Source organism: Rattus norvegicus, chromosome 2 (assembly GCF_036323735.1).
Source record: "Rattus norvegicus strain BN/NHsdMcwi chromosome 2, GRCr8, whole genome shotgun sequence".
NCBI classification, from domain to species: domain Eukaryota; kingdom Metazoa; phylum Chordata; class Mammalia; order Rodentia; family Muridae; genus Rattus; species Rattus norvegicus.
Genome location: NC_086020.1, coordinates 183,673,127 through 183,683,397, shown reverse-complemented (window position 1 = coordinate 183,683,397; position 10,271 = coordinate 183,673,127). Strand labels below are relative to the sequence as shown.

Sequence of the window (10,271 nt, the reverse complement as noted above, 5' to 3'; positions counted from 1 at the left end):
TTGACCTGTTCTCAGAGCAGCTCAGCTGTCTCATCTGGTTTAGAGCTGCTAAAGACTTTCTAATGTTTTTATAGTAAAAATACCAATTATTATCTGTATTTATTGTCATCTCTGAGGCTTTCTCCCTCTACCTGTCAATTTGGCTTAGAGCTTGAAGCTTCTAGACTCTTATTCTATTCTAGGCCTAGAGAAAATTTAGCCTCTGAAACTTATAGGTGAATAAGTCACTCCTATTTAGTTTTTTCTGAGGTCTGGATGGGTAGTTTAAAACTCTTCTCCATTGTACCTGATTCAATCTGAATTATTTCAGTTTTTCCTGAGCTGCTCTTCTTTGCCTCATACTAACTTTCACCAACTGTTGTACTCTTCTGACTCCTTTCTTGTTCTCTGAATCATTCTGTCTTTCCCTGTGTCTCCATTTCTCTCTCTTCAACCTGTCTCTGAAAAACTCTCCTGGAAAAACTGCATCCCCTCTCACTTTTCTCTCTGTACTGGTTTCTTTTCCTTCATTATTTATTTAATTTTTTACATCCCAAATGTTACCCCATTCCAGTTTATCCTTGCAGAGTTCTTCACCACTCCCTTCCCCCAAATAAATAAATAGGAGCCTATCTGACAAAAATCATAGCAGGGTCTTTATTTTCTTTTCTAGCTCAGGCACCCCCACCCCTCTCACCACCCCAATGCACCACAGTCATGAAACATCATTTTGGTAGTGAAGGAGTACCAAATGTCTTCCTGTTTAGACTAACTGTGGACTTAAATAACCTATAAAGCTGGAGGGGATGACTTTTAACAGGTTTTGGCTTAAGTTGAAGTAGATAAATCCAGTTCATCTACAGACTCTTTTGGTAGAAAAACACACCTTTAATCTGAGTCTAGAAGATACACCATTAACTGGGCCCTACTTCTATTGCAGGCCCATAAAAGTACATAGAAGGAGGAAGCTGTGAGTCTGCCTGCTTGCTCTCATTTTACTAGCAAGCTCATTTCTTCACTGGCATCTGAACCTGCTTCTGCAGGATTCTTTTTAATTCTGAAGAGGACCTGAGACTTCAAACCTTGTGGAATAAGTAAGTATTGACATTAGCCAATTTTATATTAGTTTGACTTCTGCCTACAGATTTTTCTCATACAACCACTTTCTATTTATATAGAGAAATTTATCCCTTATGTTTAGTAGAGGACCCTGATTAGTACAACACAGTTGAAATGATAGTGTTTACACATTTCCAAACAGTTCCAAAGTTGGATACAATAGTCAAAACCAGTTAACATTGACCTAAGATTCAATAAACATACACAGAGATATTCAGAACCACAGTAGGTTTGGGTGGGGGTAGTGTAGACTGAGAGAGACAGGAACACAGAAAGGAAGAGACATACAGACACAAACAAACAAGGAGAGACAGAGAGAGAGGGTGGGGGAGGGAGAGGGTGAGGGAGAGGGAGAGAGAGAGAGAGAGAGAGAGAGAGAGAGAGAGAGAGAGAGATATTTAACAGTCATAGTGGTCTGTTTTATCTTTGGTAGAACAAATATGAAAACCTACAGAACCTACATAGAAATAGACATTTCCAAGTGTATAACAGGGGAAATTTAGCAGAAAATGAAAATAAAATCTAAATCTATCTATCTAAATCTGTCTAAATTATATCTATAATTGTATCTTACAGAGGAAAGAGTAAATTCTATTACTTTCTTTCAGATCAACTTTAACCTCCAAACTACCTCCAGAAGACATGTCAGGGGACCTGGAAGCCAAGATCTGTGGCTACACACATATCAGTGTTCAGAGATTCTGCTACAAGTGGACCATTAGCAACTTTTCATTTTGCATGGATGGAATTCGGGAAAATATTACAAGCCCAGTGTTCTCATTAGAGGGCAATGAAGAAGTACAATGGTTTTTGAGAATATTCCCAAATGGTGTTGATGAAGAAAGCAAAGATTACTTGTCTGTTTCCGTGGGTTTGTACAGTTGTCCAAAGAGCCCAGTTTTGGCAAAGGTGCAGTTCTGGATCATAAATGCCCAAGGAGAGAAACATCAAATCAAAGAGATCCCAAATATTTTAAGCTTTAGTCCAAAACAACAATGGGGATTGAGAAAGTTCATCCTTCGAGATTTCCTCCTCTCCCTTAGGCATTGGCTTCTCCCTGAAGACCAGCTCATCCTGTGTTGTAAGGTGTCCATAGTAGGACCCTCCTTTAGCACGCCTGGACATAACATGACACCTGCAAACAAGGATCCAAGGCAGAAGTTGGCTGATGACATAGGAGAGCTGTGGGAAAATTCCCTCTTCACAGACTGCAGCCTGGTGGTAGCTGGCCAGGAATTCAGGGCTCACAAGGCCATTCTAGCAGCTCGCTCTCCAGTTTTCAGAGCCATGTTTGAACATGAAATGCTGGAGAGCCTAAAAAACCGCGTTGAGATCCATGACATTCACCTGCAAGTCTTTAAGGAAATGATGGCCTTCATTTACACAGGGAAGGCACCACACCTCCACAGCCACTCAATGGCCACTGATTTGTTGGCAGCTGCTGACATGTATGACCTGCAGGACTTGAAGGTCATGTGTGAGGATTCCCTGTGCAGGAACCTCAGTGTGAAGAATGCTGTACCAACTCTGATCCTGGCTGACCTCCACAGCACAGAGCACCTGAAGACTAGGGTCATGGATTTCATTATACTTCATGCTTCTGAAGTCTCTAAGACCTTGGAGTGGAAGTCAATGGTGGAGTCACATCCCCACTTGGTGGAGGAAGCATTTCTCTCCCTGGCTTCTATACAGTGTTTTTCCTCGGAGCCTTCACTCAAACACCTAAAGATATTTTAGGAGCTTGACAGATATGACCGACACCTGGCTTCTAACAGCTACAACTAGTGTTTTTAACAATGACTTCTGTTTAGATTACAGTTTTGCTGGAACATTTACAGTGAATCTGGGGCAAGGTAGCATGATGGCTATGGATTTCATACAGCTGTAATATTTCAAAATGGTGTGTAGGGAAAGGGCAGCACTAGGGTCTTGGACATTCTACCTGACATCTATCCTGTTGATGTTGTCTTATTCTTGTCTGATGTCTTGGAACTGGCATTCAACTGGCCTGAAGCAGAGCCTAACTGACTTTCTTTGGAGAAACCTGTTTGCATTGGACTGAACAGAATAGCTGACCTAACATATGCATTAACTGACATGTAAAGTTTTCCACCTAATTCATGTGTATTATCTATCTGCAAATAAAAATTCTTTCGACTTTACTGTATTTGTCCTCTTAATTGCCAGTTGCCTTATTGTTCTAATTAAGACTTCAATTCTTGTATTGAGTCTACTTAAGAGAATGAGAAACCTTGACTTACCTTTGCTTTTGTATACTGTCTTTGAGTTTCTCCCCATTTAAGTTGATCTTGATACGGGATTCTTCTATATTACCATTATTATATTTAGCCATATAATCTCTGCGCCAATCTCTGGAGAAGTTTTATCATTAAGGGATCGCTTCTTAAAGTCCATGTCCTGATCCAGTTTAATGATCATGTTTTTTGCTTTTTCTTTGTTTTCTTTTTTTTTGCTTTTTTTCTTTCAGTTAGTTTATGTGGTCAATTGAATTTTATTGATTTTTGCATATTGAACCACCCTTACTCACCTTGAGACAAAGCCTACTTTGGTTTTGTTAATGATATTTTTTAATGTGTTCTTGTAATTATTTAATGATTATGTTTGCATGAGTCCATAAGTTAAATTGATTTGTGTTTTAGATATCAGTGTAACTGTAGTCTCTCATAAAATAAAGTGGGAAATATTCCTTCTCTTTTTATTTTGTGAAATGATTTGAGGAGTATACGCCATAACACCTCTTAGATTAACAGGTGAAAATTATGGTCCTGGGCATTTTTTGATGGGGAGATTTTAATGGCTGCTGCAATACTTTGATGCCTTTGATTTGGTGCACACATAGTGAGAATTGAAATGGCAGCTTAGGCATTTTTAATTTGATAAGTATTAGTGTCCTTAACTAATATGAGTTCAACACACATTCATGAGATACTGCCCAGGGAGATTGACTCTACTATGACCTTACTCCTCTAGTCTTCTGAACACCCAGATGTACAGGGGAGACAGTTTGTGTCCTATGTACCATTGACCAGTACTGACCTTTATAATTGTAAGTCATAGATCCCCTCCCTCCATTTTCCAAAAGACCCTCATATCCCCTAGGTCTTTTAGATTCAATCAGGTTGACTCATAAACCCACCTGGGATGAGTGTCAACAACAGTTCCAGGTTCTTTTTTTTTTTTTTTTATTAACTTGAGTATTTCTTATATACATTTCAAGTGTTATTCCCTTTCCCGGTTTCCGGGCAAACATCCCCCTCCCCCCTCCCCTTCCTTATGGGTGTTCCCCTCCCAACCCTCCCCCCATTGCCGCCCTCCCCCCATAGTCTAGTTCACTGGGGGTTCAGACTTAGCAGGACCCAGGGCTTCCCCTTCCACTGGTGCTCTTACTAGGATATTCATTGCTACCTATGGGGTCAGAGTCCAGGGTCAGTCCATGTATAGTATTTAGGTAGTGGCTTAGTCCCTGGAAGCTCTGGTTGCTTGACATTGTTATACTTTTGGGGTCTCGAGCCCCTTCATGCTCTTCCAGTTCTTTCTCTGATTCCTTCAACGGGGGACCTATTCTCAGTTCAGTGGTTTGCTGCTGGCATTCGCCTCTGTATTTGCTGTATTCTGGCTGTGTCTCTCAGGAGCGATCTACATCCGGCTCCTGTCGGTCTGCACTTCTTTGCTTCATCAATCTTGTCTAATTGGGTGGCTGTATATGTATGGGCCACATGTGGGGCAGGCTCTGAATGGGTGTTCCTTCAGTCTCTGTTTCAATCTTTGCCTCTCCCTTCCCTGCCAAGGGTATTATTTTTCCTCATTTAAAGAAGGAGTGAAGCATTCACATTTTGATCATCCGTCTTGAGTTTCATTTGTTCTAGGGATCTAGGGTAATTCACGCATTTGTGCTAAAAGCCACTTATCAATGAGTGCATACCATGTATGTCTTTCTGTGATTGGGTTAGCTCACTCAGGATGATATTTTCCAGTTCCAACCATTTGCCTACGAATTTCATAAACTCGTTGTTTTTGATAGCTGAGTAATATTCCATTGTGTAGATGTACCACATTTTCTGTATCCATTCCTCTGTTGAAGGGCATCTGGGTTCTTTCCATTTTCTGGCTATTATAAATAAGGCTGCATTGAACATAGTGGAGCACGTGTCTCTTTTATATGTTGGGGCATCTTTTGGGTATATGCCCAAGAGAGGTATAGCTGGATCCTCAGGCAGTTCAATGTCCAATTTTCTGAGGAACAACCAGACTGATTTCCAGAGTGGTTTTACCAGTCTGCAATCCCACCAACAATGGAGGAGTGTTCCTCTTTCTCCGCATCCTCGCCAGCATCTGCTGTCACCTGAGTCTTTGATCTTAGCCATTCTCACTGGTGTGAGGTGAAATCTCAGGGTTGTTTTGATTTGCATTTCCCTTATGACTAAAGATGTTGAACATTTCTTTAGGTGTTTCTCAGCCATTCGGCATTCCTCAGCCGTGAATTCTTTGTTTAGCTCTGAACCCCATTTTTTAATAGGGTTATTTGTTTCCCTGCGGTTTAACTTCTTGAGTTCTTTGTATATTTTGGATATAAGGCCTCTATCTGTTGTAGGATTGGTAAAGATCTTTTCCCAATCTGTTGGTTGCCGTTTTGTCCTAACCACCATGTCCTTTGCCTTACAGAAGCTTTGCAGTTTTACGAGATCTCATTTGTCGATTCTTGATCTTAGAGCATAAGCCATTGGTGTTTTGTTCAGGAAATTTTTTCCAGTGCCCATGTGTTTGAGATGCTTCCCTAGTTTTTCTTCTATTAGTTTGAGTGTATCTGGTTTGATGTGGACGTCCTTGATAAACTTGGACTTAAGCTTTGTACAGGGTGATAAGCATGGATCGATCTGCATTCTTCTACATGTTGATCTCCAGTTGAACCAGCACCATTTGCTGAAAATGCTATCTTTTTTCCATTTAATGGTTTTGGCTCCTTTGTCAAAAATCAAGTGCCCATAGGTGTGTGGGTTCATTTCTGGGTCTTCAATTCTATTCCATTGGTCTATCTGTCTGTCTCTGTACCAATACCATGCAGTTTTTATCACTATTGCTCTGTAATAATGCTTGAGTTCAGGGATAGTGATTCCCCCTGAAGTCCTTTTATTGTTGAGGATAGCTTTAGCTATCCTGGGTTTTTTGTTATTCCAGATGAATTCGCAAATTGTTCTGTCTAACTCTTTGAAGAATTGGATTGGTATTTTGATGGGGATTGCATTGAATCTGTAGATTGCTTTTGGTAAAATGGCCATTTTTACTATATTAATCCTGCCAATCCATGAGCATGGGAGATCTTTCCATCTTCTGAGGTCTTCTTCAATTTCTTTCCTCAGTGTCTTGAAGTTCTTATTGTACAGATCTTTTACTTGCTTGGTTAAAGTCACACCGAGGTACTTTATATTATTTGGGTCTATTATGATGGGTGTCGTCTCCCTAATTTCTTTCTCGGCTTGTTTCTCTTTTGTATAGAGGAAGGCAACTGATTTATTTGAGTTAATTTTATACCCAGCCACTTTGCTGAAGTTGTTTATCAGCTTTAGTAGTTCTGTGGTGGAACTTTGGGATCACTTAAATATACTATCATGTCATCTGCAAATAGTGATATTTTGACTTCTTCTTTTCCGATCTGTATCCCCTTGATCTCCTTTTGTTGTCTGATTGCTCTGGCTAGAACTTCAAGAACTATATTGAATAAGTAGGGAGAGAGTGTGCAGCCTTGTCTAGTCCCTGATTTTAGTGGGATTGCTTCAAGTTTCTCTCCATTTTGTTTAATGTTAGCAACTGGTTTGCTGTATATAGCTTTTACTATGTTTAGGTATGGGCCTTGAATTCCTATTCTTTCCAGGACTTTTATCATGAAGGGGTGTTGAATTTTGTCAAATGCTTTCTCAGCATCTAATGAAATGATCATGTGTTTCTGTTCTTTCAGTTTGTTTATATGATGGATCACGTTGATGGTTTTCCGTATATTAAACCATCCCTGCATGCCTGGGATGAAGCCTACTTGATGATGGTGGATGATTGTTTTGATGTGCTCTTGAATTCGGTTTGCCAGAATTTTATTGAGTATTTTTGCGTCGATATTCATAAGGGAAATTGGTCTGAAGTTCTCTTTCTTTGTTGTGTCTTTGTGTGCTTTAGGTATTAGAGTAATTGTGGCTTCGTAGAAGGAATTCGGTAGTGCTCAATCTGTTTCAATTTTGTGGAATAGTTTGGATAATATTGGTATGAGGTCTTCTATGAAGGTCTGATAGAATTCTGCACTAAACCTGTCTGGACCTGGGCTGTTTTTTGGTTGGGAGACCTTTAATGACTGCTTCTATTTCCTTAGGAGTAATGGGGTTGTTTAACTGGTTTATCTGTTCCTGATTTAACTTCGATACCTGGTATCTGTCTAGGAAATTTTCCATTTCCTGAAGATTTTCAAGTTTTGTTGAATATAGGTTTTTCTAGTAAGATCTGATGATTTTTTGAATTTCCTCTGAATCTGTAGTTATGTCTCCCTTTTCATTTCTGATTTTGTTAATTTGGACGCACTCTCTGTGTCCTCTCGTTAGTCTGGCTAAGGGTTTATCTATCTTGTTGATTTTCTCAAAGAACCAACTTTTGGTTCTGTTGATTCTTTCTATGGTCCTTTTTGTTTCTACTTGGTTGATTTCAGCTCTGAGTTTGATTATTTCCTGCCTTCTACTCCTCCTCGGTGTATTTGCTTCTTTTTCTTCTAGAGCTTTTAGGTGTGCTGTCAAGCTGCTGACATATGCTCTTTCCTGTTTCTTTCTGCAGGCACTCAGCGCTATGAGTTTTCCTCTTAGCACAGGTTTCATTGTGTCCCATAAGTTTGGGTATGTTGTATCTTCATTTTCATTAAATTCTAAAAAGTTTTTAATTTCTTTCTTTATTTCTTCCTTGACCAGGTTATCATGAGTAGAGCATTGTTCAATTTCCACGTATATGTGGGCATTCTTCCCTTATTGTTATTGAAGACCAGTTTTAGGCCGTGGTGGTCCGATAGCACGCATGGTATTATTTCTATCTTTCTGTACCTGTTGAGGCCCGTTTTTTGACCAATTATATGGTCAATTTTGGAGAAAGTACCATGAGGAGCTGAGAAGAAGGTATATCTTTTTGCTTTAGGATAGAATGTTCTATAAATATCCGTTAAGTCCATTTGGCTCATGACTTCTCTTAGTCTGTCGACATCACTGTTTAATTTCTGTTTCCATGATCTGTCCATTGATGAGAGTGGGGTGTTGAAATCTCCCACTATTATTGTGTGAGGTGCAATGTGTGTTTTGAGCTTTAGTAAGGTTTCTTTTACGTATGTAGGTGCCCTTGTATTTGGGGCATAGATATTTAGGATTGAGAGTTCATCTTGGTGGATTTTTCCTTTGATGAATATGAAGTGTCCTTCCTTATCTTTTTTTTGATGACTTTTAGTTGGAAATTGATTTTATTTGATATTAGAATGGCTACTCCAGCTTGCTTCTTCTGACCATTTGCTTGGAAAGTTGTTTTCCAGCCTTTCACTCTGAGGTAGTGTCTGTCTTTGTCTCTGAGGTGTGTTTCCTTTAGGCAGCAGAATGCAGGGTCCTCGTTGTGTATCCAGTTTGTTATTCTATGTCTTTTTATTGGGGAGTTGAGGCCATTGATATTGAGAGATATTAAGGAATAGTGATTATTGCTTCCCGTTATATTCATATTTGTATGTGAGGTTATGTTTGTGTGCTTTTCTTCTCTTTGTTTTGTTGCCAAGACGATTAGTTTCTTGCTTCTTCTAGGGTATAGCTTGCCTCCTTATGTTGGGCATTACCATTTATTATCCTTTGTAGTGCTGGATTTGTAGAAAGATATTGTGTAAATTTGGTTTTGTCATGGAATATCTTGGTTTCTCCATCTATGTTAATTGAGAGTTTTGCTGGATACAGTAACCTGGGCTGGCATTTGTGTTCTCTTAGGGTCTGTATGACATCAGTCCAGGATCTTCTGGCCTTCATAGTTTCTGGCGAGAAGTCTGGTATGATTCTGATAGGTCTGCCTTTATATGTTATTTGACCTTTTTCCATTACTGCTTTTAATATTCTTTCTTTATTTTGTGCGTTTGGTGTTTTGACAATTATGTGACGGGAGGTGTTTCTTTTCTGGTCCAATCTATTTGGAGTTCTGTAGGCTTCTTGTATGCCTATGGTATCTCTTTTTTTAGGTTAGGGAAGTTTTCTTCTATGATTTTGTTGAAGATATTTACTGGTCCTTTGGGCTGGGAGTCTTCACTCTCTTTTATACCTATTATCCTTAGGTTTGATCTTCTCATTGAGTCCTGGATTTCCTGTATGTTTTGGACCAGTAGCTTTTTCCGCTTTACATTATCTTTGACAGTTGAGTCAATGATTTCTATGGAATCTTCTGCTCCTGAGATTCTCTCTTCTATCTCTTGTATTCTGTTGGTGAGGCTTGTATCTACAGCTCCTTGTCTCTTCTTTTGATTTTCTATATCCAGGGTTGTTTCCATGTGTTCTTTCTTGATTGCTTCTATTTCCATTTTTAATTCCTTCAACTGTTTGATTGTGTTTTCCTGGAATTCTTTCAGGGATTTTTGTGTCTCCTCTCTATGGGCTTCTACTTGTTTATTTATGTTTTCCTGGAATTCTTTCAGGGATTTTTGTGATTCTTTCAGGCATTTTTGCGATTCCTCTCTGTAGGCTTCTACTTGTTCTCTAAGGGAGTTCTTCACGTCTTTCTTGAAGTCCTCCAGCATCATGATCAAAAATGATTTTGAAACTAGGTCTTGCTTTTCTGGTGTGTTTGGATATTCCATGTTTGTTTTGATGGGAGAATTGGGCTCCGATGGTGCCATGTAGTCTTGATTTCTGTTGCTTGGGTTCCTGCGCTTACCTCTCGCCATCAGATTATCTCTAGTGTTACTTTGTTCTGCTATTTCTGACAGTGGCTAGACTGTCCTATAAGCCTATGTGTCAGGAGTGCTGTAGACCTGTTTTCCTCTCTTTCAGTCAGTTATGGGGACAGAGTGTTCTGCTTTCTGGCGTGTAGTTTTTCCTCTCTACAGGTCTTCAGCTGTTCCTGTGGGCCTGTGTCTTGAGTTCACCAGGCAGCTTTCTTGCAGCAGAAAAGTT

At 39.6% G+C, this 10,271-nt stretch overlaps 1 pseudogene; it reads left to right on the top strand.

Annotated features, from left to right (window-relative positions):
• Positions 1-1,740: 1,740 nt before the first annotated feature.
• LOC134485751 (TD and POZ domain-containing protein 2-like) lies at positions 1,741-3,106 on the top strand (annotated as a pseudogene).
• The last annotated feature ends 7,165 nt before the right edge of the window (positions 3,107-10,271 follow it).